Source organism: Otolemur garnettii, unplaced genomic scaffold (assembly GCF_000181295.1).
Source record: "Otolemur garnettii isolate 467f Iridium unplaced genomic scaffold, OtoGar3 scaffold00035, whole genome shotgun sequence".
NCBI lineage: Eukaryota > Metazoa > Chordata > Mammalia > Primates > Galagidae > Otolemur > Otolemur garnettii.
In genome coordinates, this window is record NW_003852430.1 from 13,303,434 (window position 1) to 13,314,411 (window position 10,978).

Below are 10,978 nucleotides of genomic sequence, written 5' to 3' on the forward strand. Positions count from 1 at the left end.
AAAAAAAAAAAAAAGATTGAAAAACACTGCTCTAAAGTAAGCAGTAAGTAGTGCTCTGATTTTCTTTCTCCAGCACCCCCCATGTCTAATCCACTAGCAAATTCAATCTTAATAATCTTTCTTCAGTAGCACCACTCTCGCCCAAGTCACTATTATCTTTTATCTTCATTAACTTCCCATTATAGTTAGAAGAAAATTTAAACTCATTAACGTGACTTAAAAGTCATAAAAGAATCTGGCCCCAGCCTTCCTCTTGATCTCAGCCTCTACCAAAACAAAATCTTCAACACCACACTTCAGCCAAATAAGCTAAATTCATCCTGCCTAAGAACCTCTGTGCTGTTTCTTTTCCCTAATGGCTCCTTCCTTCTGTTTTTTTTTTTTTTTTTTTTTTGCTATATCTTCATCCAGGTCTCATCTTAAGCCAGCTCATCTCTCTGGCCTTCCCATCCCCCTACATTAATTACCCACAATATAATTAGACTCTCATAATAATCTGTTGTATTTCCTTAATCATCAAGGGAATGGAAGAGTAAGAGACGACCACTAAAACACTGAATGTTTTGAAGCCATATTACAACTACTAATTTAAAAAAAAAAAAAAAACCTATTGCTCATAGTGTCAATTTCTAATCTCTTTTTGATTGGTACATTCTGTGTATATCACCACCCAAAATTACTGGCCAACTATAACAGACTGTTTAATAGAGCACTTCTAGCAGTGCTTTAAGATTCTTTCTTTTTTAATCTAAGAAAGTTAATTATTTTAGGAAAAAAGACAGAAACAAAGAAATTAGCTAGTGAGAATTATCGACAATGGTACATGTTGAAAGAGAGGTCAACAGAAACAACCTGAGTGTTTCAACTCAGCCCTGCCATAAGAAAGCAGAGACGGCGGAAAGGGGACTAGGACACAAACAGAGAGAGCAGTATAGACGGCCTGCTCATTGAAAAGCCTGGGACCTTCTGTTCTTATGGGAAATACCAGCAATCACTGACATACTGAGCTCTCAAATAATTTTACCTTGTAAGCAAGTCCATATTAACTTAAAGGGAGGTTTCAAAACATTAGAGGTGGAAATGGAGAAAGTTAGAGGATGCATATACATTAGGAATAAAAAAGGCACACTGTAAAAATTAAAAATACATCCTTGAAAACGTCAATTTATACCTTTATCCTAAGTGCTAGAATAGATTAAAGCCATTATGGTATACTTTTTACTCTAACACAGCAGTTCTCAACCTGTGGGTCGTGATCCCTTTGGGGATCAAACGACCCTTTCACAGGGGTTGCTTAAGACCATACTGCATATCAGATATTTACATTATGATTCATAACAGTAGCAAAATTACAGTTATGAAGTAGCAATGAAAATAATTTTATGGTTGGGGGTCATCACAACATGATGAACTGTATTAAAGGGTAATGGCATTAGGAAGATTGAGAACCAATGCTCTAACATGACTAAATTTACAATCGTGGCATGAAGTATAAAGAAATAATTCTTAAATACTTGTACTTGTCTTTCACAAGGCACCTGAAGAGATTTCAGTAACAACTTTCTAGTGAAAATACTGTTTAGAGTTTATTAGGAAAAAAATTTTGAAAAATCTTTTCAGTTCTACTTTTAAGAGATAGGAAGCCAGCTTTAACTTAAACTCCTGTGAATGACATGAATGACACTAACTTTCCCCATCCCATAAAACAAAAGAGGTGAGAGGAGACAGAGACACAAAGAATATTTCAAGGTATCAAACAAACAAACAAAAAAAGACTATCAAAGTACCAAGAAAAAACTGATCCATTATCTAAGTTCTGAGCTGGCTAAAACCAAACAGAACTAGAAACAAGTTAGTAAGTAATAAAAGAGGGGAAAAAGGAGAACAAATAATTTCTGAATAAATAATATCCTAATAATGAAAAAAGTTTTAAAAGGTGCCACATTTAGATTTAACAAAAAAATAAGTCCATCAACTACAGTTATGTATTTTCTTCTTTTAGGGGACATCCAACAGCACCTTAAGTTTTTATAGGTAATACTTTTCCTTCTTTAGGTGAAAGGATTCTTAAACCCTGACTCAAACAACTATCAAGCAATCGCAGAGATTACAAAACTAGAAAAAAAAAAAAAAACTAGTACAGAGAAAGTGACTACCCATTTATATATCTACCCAAAACAAACACTTAATCTAATAGAAAGTTCATAATTTCATGAAAATATTTGCCCACAAAAATATAAATAAATCAAATATTCTAAATTCAAAACTAAAAAAAACTATTCAAACAATAATTATACAAAGGATAATTACACTACTTCTATTTTATCAGGATACTCATATATGTCTACATACATATTTGCCTATATAAACCTATAAGCTTTTAGAAAGAAAAATATCCTAGAAATTTATTACCTAATGATGTGTTGTACATTTGGAATTACACTACACTATTTTAAAATAAAAATATCTAGACAGTCTTAAAATGTCAAATCGTTTATCCAAGAAACACAAAGCCACAAGAAATTAAACATTTTTATAGAATTCTATAATGACATTTATTTCTCAGAGGAAATGACCTCATAATGTTAAATCAACAATTTCATTACATATGTCCAAAATTATTAAAAGTACATTACTTCAGATTCAATAATAAAAAGCAGAGAAACCTAACAGTATCACTAAAAATAGTTACTTTCTGCCAAAATACAAAATGTGGATTAAGCTTAATTAAAAAAAGAAGATGACTCACTGGTCGACATCCTATTTATTAAGCTGCTTAAGAGTATCTTTCTTATACTTCTCAAGAGGCCATCTTCCCAAGAAACCTCTGAACTAAGAGTTCTAGAGCCAGACCGCAGAGCTTCAAATCCTAGCTACAGCACTTGCAAGCTGGACCGGTCATGTTCCTTCACCTCTATGAACCTTGGTTTCTCAATCATTAAAAACAAGGACAATAGATGGTGGACTAGAGTAGGGTGACCAGATTTTAACATTTGTAAAGTGGAACAACATGGTGGTGGTGGGGGGGGCGGGGCAGGGGCGGGACAGGGCAGGGCCTGACAACAATGCAAACTTTGATAAGCAGTTCTCGATATTCACTTCTCAGCAATTATTTGTTATTATTACAGTTTAACATTATAAAATTAACAAAAATAATATAAAACTCATATTCTGGCAAAACAGCCACAAGGCAGCCGAAAACTGTATATTCCCTTCTTGTTCTCTCGCTCGTTCATGCATTCTTTCCAAAAATCGGGACTTTTTTAAAACGCGGTGGGATGTGGGTCAAATTATTGAAAAGTGGGACTGTCCCACCAAAAGCAGGACATCTGGTCACCTTAGACTAGAGACAACTCCTTTGCAGCCATGAGTGATAAGATGGAGGAAAAAGCCTATGGTTTCCCCCGCCCCCCACCCCCCCCCCACCCTCCCGGACTTGGGCAATAGGTGGAGTTTACTTTGTAAGAGCTTGGGTCAGTGGCAGAGTAATCTTGAAAAGTGTGCAGCAGCTGGGACTGAGCCACCAGGCAGAGCAGAGTTTTCACTGCTAGGCTGTGGGCAGGGTGGGTGCAGCCATTGTGGGAAAGCCGCTTTCAGGATCAGTCCTCAGGGTCCTAGTGCAAGGCTGGTTCTGGCAGGCCTAATAAGAGGGGCAGCCACCGATAAGGAAATGTGAGCAACATACACTTTCCCCGGGAAAGCCACTGTGTGGCCAAGGGACACGGTTTGGAAAGTTCCAGGTGTATCTATTAAGCACGCTGAGGAGAGAGAGCTGCAGGCTCCCAACCCTGCTAAGTCTGAGGGCAAAGAAGCCAGGAAGATGGGCCCAGGTCTCCTCAATGAGACAGAGCCTTCCAGCTTCCATCTTATACAGCTGTATCAACACTGTGATTACCATCTCATAGCCCAGATTACATGTTGCCCAGGCAACACATGGCAAGATAGCTATATATTATTTTTCTTTTTAACACTTTTTTCAACTTTTTCCCCCAGATTTTCTTTTCTTATCTCTTGTAATTATAATTTTTGATTGTTTCCTTTTTCAATAGTAAGGCTTCATTTCTGCTAGTTTTTCTGCTCCTGTTACTCTTCCCCCTACCCAATTTTATCCCTTCAGATTTTGTGCCTGTTTTGTTTTGATTTGCAATAGTTTTGTTTTTCTTCTCTATTTGGTCAAAGTGGGGTCTTGTGTCTGCTCAGGCGGGCAAAGAGCTCCTGACCTCAAGGGACCCACCCAGCCCAGCCCCCCTGAGCCTGGGAAGAGTGAGTGCGGGTCAAAGCACCCTACTGTACCCCACTAGTATTACTGTATTTCCCTTTCTGTTCCTCTCTTCTTTTTGTCTTCCCTTTTACCCACCCCTTCCCTTTTCCATCTTTTCTCCTCCTTGTTCTTCACACTTCTCTTACTTTGAGGCCTGATCAAGAGGACAATTCAAACTTAGGTCAAAGACAAGGAAACTTAAAGAGGAGGAGGAATTAAAAGGAAAAAGTAAGGTATGGAAACAAACAAAAATAAAATACTCATAAGGAAGAAAAACAGCAGAAAAATTCTGGCAACCTGAAACACCAGAACAGAGCAACCCGCCCCGCCCAAGGGATCATGAGGAAGCTACTGCAGAGGATTCTACCCATGAAGAAATGTTAGAAACATCAGGAAGGGAATTTAAAATATGGATGGTAAAAACAATGAAAGAAACTGCTGACAAGTGGAAAATAACCAAAGGAAATCCAAAAACAGAATAAATAAGAGATGAAAGAGATAAAGAATACAGAAAGGATATAGCAAAGCTTAAAGAATTGAAACAATCAGGGAACTAAAGATGTAGTAGAAGGTGTCATAACAGATTAGACCACAGAGGACAACGAATCTCAGAGCTAGAAGATAAACCTCTTAAGCCAATATAGGTAAAGAGGCAGAAAAGAAGAGAAAAAGTAGAACGTTCATTAAGAATTATGAGGCTTCATGAAGTACTCAAACATACAAATTATAGATACCCCGAAAGGGGAAGAAAAATGCCCCATAAGAATAGAAGCCTTACTAGAGGATATCATAAATGAAAATTTCCCAAGTATTGCTAAAGATTCCAACACACTCCTTTCAGAGTAATATCAAACCCAGAGTGTCCAACTCAAACAGAGCTTGTCCAAGACACATTGTCATGAACCTGTCCAAAGTCAAGATCAAACTAAAAGCTCAGCAAGCAGCCAGGAGTAAGCATCAATACACCTAAAGGAGTAAATCCATCCAGGTGACAGAAGACTTCTCAAATGAAACTTTGCAATCAAAAAGAGAATGGTCATCTAAATTTAACCTACTCAAACAAAACGATTTTCAGTCCAGATTTCTATATCCTGCTAAGCTAAACTTTATAATTAATGGAGAAATCAAATCATTTACTGATATGCAAATACTGAGAAAGCTTGCCACAACAAGACCAACAATATAGGAAATACTTAGACCTATTCTATACAGACCATCACAATGGACCACCAGCAAACTAAACACTCAGAAACTAAAGGACAAAACCTAGCTTCTACAATGATGCAGAAGATAAAACTAAACAATGGACTTTCACAAAATAAGATGAATAGAACTCCACCACCCTTATCACTTATCTCGATAAATGTTGATGGCTTGAATTCCCCGCTGAAGAGGCACAGCCTGGCTGTTTGGATAAAAAAAGCACAAGCCATCCATTTGCTGCCTGCAGGAAACATACTTGCCTCAAAGGACAAAGTAAGAGTCAGGATGAAAGGATGGAAAACAATCTTTCAGTCAAATGAAAATCAGAAGAAAGGAGGGGTCACAATCTTATTTTCAGATACAAGTGGATTTAAAGCAATTAAAGTTAAGAAAGACAAAGATGGTCACTTCCTATTGGTCAAGGGAACAATACAACAAGAGGATGTTTCAATTCTAAATATTTATGTACCCACCCTAAATGCCACTAGACTGATCAAACAGACCTTAACTGGTTTAAGCAATATGATATCCTATAACACTATAACAGTAGAGGACGTCAAAACCCCTCTTACACAGCTGGACAGATCCTCTAAACAGAAACTTAACAAAGATACATGGGATTTAAAGTGACCCCATAATAACTGTTCTTAAGAGATATATGCAGAAAACACCATCCCAAAGCTAAAGAATATATGTTCTTCTCATGGGCCCATGGAACATTCTCCAAAATAGATCATATCCTAGCAAACAAATCAAACCTCAAAAAAATAAAAAAAAAATTAAAACTATATCTGTATCTTCTCATACCACAAAGCAATAAAGGTGGAACTCAACTTCAACAAAAATTGCCATCCCTACACAAAGGCATAGAAACTAAATAACTGTATGCTGAATGACAGTTGGATCAAGGAAAAGATAAAATGGAAATTATTAAATTCCTCAAACATAACAATGAAGCTACAAGTTACCACAACCTGTGGGGTACTGTAAAAGCAGTTCTAGGAGGAAAATTTATTGTATTAGATGCCCACATCTTAAAAACAGAAAAAGAGCACATCAACAATCTAACGAATCATCTTAAAGAAATGGAAAAGACCCATCCAATCCCAAACCTAGCAGAAGAAAAAAAACAACCAAAATTAAATCAGAAATAAGTGAAATTGAAAATAAAAGAATCATTCAGAAAATAAATGAAACACAAAGTTGGTTCTTCAAAAAGATAAATAAAATTGATAAACCATTGGCCAGATTAACCAGAAATAGAAAAGTAAAATCTTCAATAACCTCAATCAGAAATGAAAAGGAGGAAATAACAACCAATATAACACAGAGATACAAGAGATTATCTCTGACTACTACCAAAAACTCTATATCCAGAAATTTGACAAAGTGAAGAAAATGGACCAATACCTGGAATCATACCATCTCCATAGACTTAACCAAGAAGAAATAGATCTCTTCAACAGACCATTATCAAGCACTGAGGTTACAGAAACAAGAAAAAAGGTTCCAACAACAACAAAAAGAGTCCCAGGACCAGATGGCTTCACATCAGAATTCTACCACACCTTCAAAGATGAACTTGTACCTATACTGTAGAACCTATTCCAAAACATTGAGAAGGAAGGCATCTTCCTCAACACATTCTGTGAAGCAAACACCACCTTGAATCCAAAACTAGGAAAGCACCCAACAAAAAAGGAGAACTAGAGATCAATTTCACTAATGAGTATCAATTTAAAAATACTCAACAAAATCTTAGGTAACAGACTGCAGCTACACATTAAAAAAAAAAAAAATATATATATATATATATATATATATCATGAGCAAGTAGGCTTTATCCAAGGGACACAAGGTGGGTTTAACATACACAAATCCATTAATGTAACACACCATATCAATAGAAGCAAAAACAAAGACCATATGATCCTTTCAATAGATGCAGAAAAAGCATTTAACATATTAATAAGAACATATTTTCTTATGTTTTCTAACAAGAACACATAAGAAAATAGGCATAGGTGGCACATTACTTAAGCCGATTAAAGCCATCTATGACAAACCTATAGCTAACATCAGAATGAACTGAATAATACTGAAAGATTTTCTACTTAGAACTGCAATCAGACAAAGACGGCCACTATCACCACTATTATTAAACATTGTTCTGGAAGTTCAAGCCAATGAAATCAGGCAAGAGAAGGATATTAAGGGCATCCACATGGCAGCAGTGGAGGTCAAACTCTCCCTCTTTGATGATGATATGATCTTAGACTTAGAAAACCCCAGACAATCAACCACAAAACTCCTAGAAGTGATCAGGAAATACAGTAATGTCTCAGGGAATAACATCAATGTCCACGAATCAGAAGCCTTTGTATACCCCAATAACAGTGAAGTTGAAAAGCAAATCAAAGACACAATTCCCTTCACAGTAGCTTCAAAGAAAATGAAATGCTAAGGAATATACCTAACAGAAGAGGTAAAGAATGTTTACAAAAAGAATTATAAAACTCTAAGAAAAGAAACAGCAGAAGACATTAAAAAATGGAAGAACATTCCATGCTCTTGGCTGGGAATAATCAACATTGTTAAAGTGTTTATTCTACCCATGCAATCTACAGATTCAATGCAATCCCCATTAAAATACCAATATCATGCTTGGAAGAAGTGGAAAGAGCAGTACTTTTTTTTTTTTTGGCAGACTGCCACATGCAGCACCTCATTTGGATGTGTCTGGGGTCTTGGAAGCTTGACTACCCTACGTTCTCCTACAAATGGACCTTGAAAGCTTGATTGGAGGTTCTAGCAGGGGAGCGCAGCTACTCGTATACCCTTAACCGAAGAACGGTCCTCCTCTATCGGGAAAGGACATCCTCTTGGACCGTCCGCACAGCTTTGGGAGGGACGCACATGGAGCAGTGAGGGAGGAAGGAGACACCTGCCTAGACAGCCAGATCAGTCGAATCAACCCTGGAGATCAATGGGGTGACAGATGCTGCAGCCAGATCACCCTCACATCCGAACAGTACTTCATTTTGTATGGAACCAGGGAAAAAACCCATATGGTCAAGGCTATTCTTAAATAAAAACAAAGCAGGAGTTATCACTGTACCAGACTTCAAGCTACATTACAAGTCCACAATAATCAAAACAGCTTGGTACTAGCACAAAAGTAGAGACATAGACATACAGAAAAGAATAGAAAGTCAAGAAATGAAACCAGTCTCTACTTGCAATCTGACCTTTGATAAACCCAACGAAAGCATACAGTGGGGCTTTGATAAACCAAACAAAAGCAACAAATGGAGCTGGGAGAACTGGATAACCACATGTAAAAGACTAAAACTCGACCCACACCTTTCAACATTTACCAAAATTGACTCAAGATGGATAAAATATTTAAATCTCAGACAAAATCAAGGAAAATCTTAGAAGAAAGTCTGGGAAAAACTCTTGATAATGTTGGACTAGGAAAGATTTTATGATAGAGACTTGAGCAGCCATCGCAACAACAACAAAAATTAACAAATGGGACTTCACTAAGCTGAAAGGCTTCTACATAGCTAAGGACATAATAAGTAATAGCAAAAAAACCCTTCAGAATGGGAAAAGATATTTTCAGGGTATCAATCTGACAAAGCATTCATAACTAGAATCTACAGAAAGCTCAAATTAATCAAGAAAAAAAGAGCAAACAACCCATCTACCACTGGGACAAGAGACATGAACAGAACCTTCTCTGATGAAGACAGTCGAACGGCTAACAAATATTTGAATAAATGCTCATTGTCCCTGATTGTCAGAGAAATACAAATCAAAAATACCCTGAGATATTACCTAACCCCAGTGAGGACAGCCCACATTACAAAGTCTCAAAGCTACAGATGCTGGCACGGATGTGAAAAGGTGGCTACACTTACGCTGTTGGTGGGATTACAAACAAATACAACCTTTTTGGAAGGAAATATGGAGAATCCTCAATTGGACATCCTATTTTATCCTGCAATCCCATTACTAGGCATCTACCCAGAAGGAAAAAAATCATTTTGTCATAAAGGCATTTAGACTACACTGGTTATCACAGCTCAACTTATAATCACCAAAATGTGGAAACAACCTATGTGCCTACCAACCCAGGAATGGATTAACAAGCTGTGGCATGTCTATACCCTGGAATACTATTTAGTCATTAAAAAAGATGGAGACTTTATATCTTTTGAATTGACCTGGATAGAACCGGAACACATTCTTCTTACAAGAATGGAGAAGCAAGAATCCAATGTACTCAATTCTAGTATGAAGCCAGTATATGATCTAATACATACCCACATAAGCAAAAAACTCAATTCAAGGTAGGGGGCAGGGAAATGAGGGAGTGGAAAAGAGGAGAAGGGAGGGGGCTGGAGGGATAAAATACATGGCATACCTCTTGGGGACAGACCCAACTATAAGAGGGACTTTGGCTAACAAATACAGTCAGTGTAACCTAATTCTTTGTGCCCTCAATGAACCTGAAACATTAAAAAAAAAGAAAGAAAAAAGAAAGGATAATATTATGTACCTTACAAGGTTGAAGGATCAAAGCAATGCATGTAAATCACTTAAAAAACTGGGTCTGACACACAGTAAATACTCCAAGAGATGTGAGTTACTATCTTTGTAACACTTGGAATACCACAGTGTTTGCATATACTAAGTGCTCAATCAATACTGTTGAATGACTAACCCATAGGGAAAAAAAAATTGAAATTTTCACAGCAATCAGAATATAGCTAAACCTAACTACAAAAGTATTTTCAAATGATTTGTGCCATTTGGCCCAATTTCAAATGCCTTATACCATTTGACCCAATTCCATATAATTTATGCCCATTTAACCCATTCAGAAACTTATTTTATAACCGTGTATTATTGAGATAATTGAAACATTTTTTCATTCAAATATTCAAGTACTGTGTGCTAGATACTAGGGACACAATAACAAAGACACAGTTCCTGCCTCACAGACACTTAATGAGAAATTTTAAAGTAATTTGCATAATTTGAAAAAGCACTCTGAAAACTTTCAGTCCACACTCTTCGTTTTTAAAATGAGGACTCCAACGTCCAGAAAATTAAGTGATTTGGCCAAAGGTACATAGCTAGATAGGTAAGAGTCCAGGTTAGAACTCACATCTTATAAGTCCCAGTCCAGAAGTTTTTCCACTATACATACTGACTTAAATTAATCAATATAAAATGGAGATTAAAATTCTGAATTACCAATTTTAAAAATACTTCTAAATTATTTACTTATTTCATTAATGCAAATGAAATCAAATAAACACAAGCAGAGTTATGAGAAACACAAAAGCTTAAAACCATTATCCATTATGAGAACTTAAAATATTTTCAGACTAACCAAAGGCACTGCTCACACTGCAGGCCTGCTGAACAACCCGGTCAGTGGCAGGTCTAGGCCCGCTGAAGGACCTGGTCAGGGGCAGGTCTAGGCCTGCTGGACGACCT

The 10,978-nt window shown here is 36.8% G+C and overlaps 1 protein-coding gene across 1 annotated transcript in view; it reads right to left on the bottom strand.

The window, feature by feature from the left end:
• Nucleotides 1-10,978, bottom strand: part of LMBRD1 (LMBR1 domain containing 1) — a 118,509-nt gene that overhangs the window by 99,583 nt on the left and 7,948 nt on the right. The gene's annotated exons all lie outside the window — the stretch shown is intronic.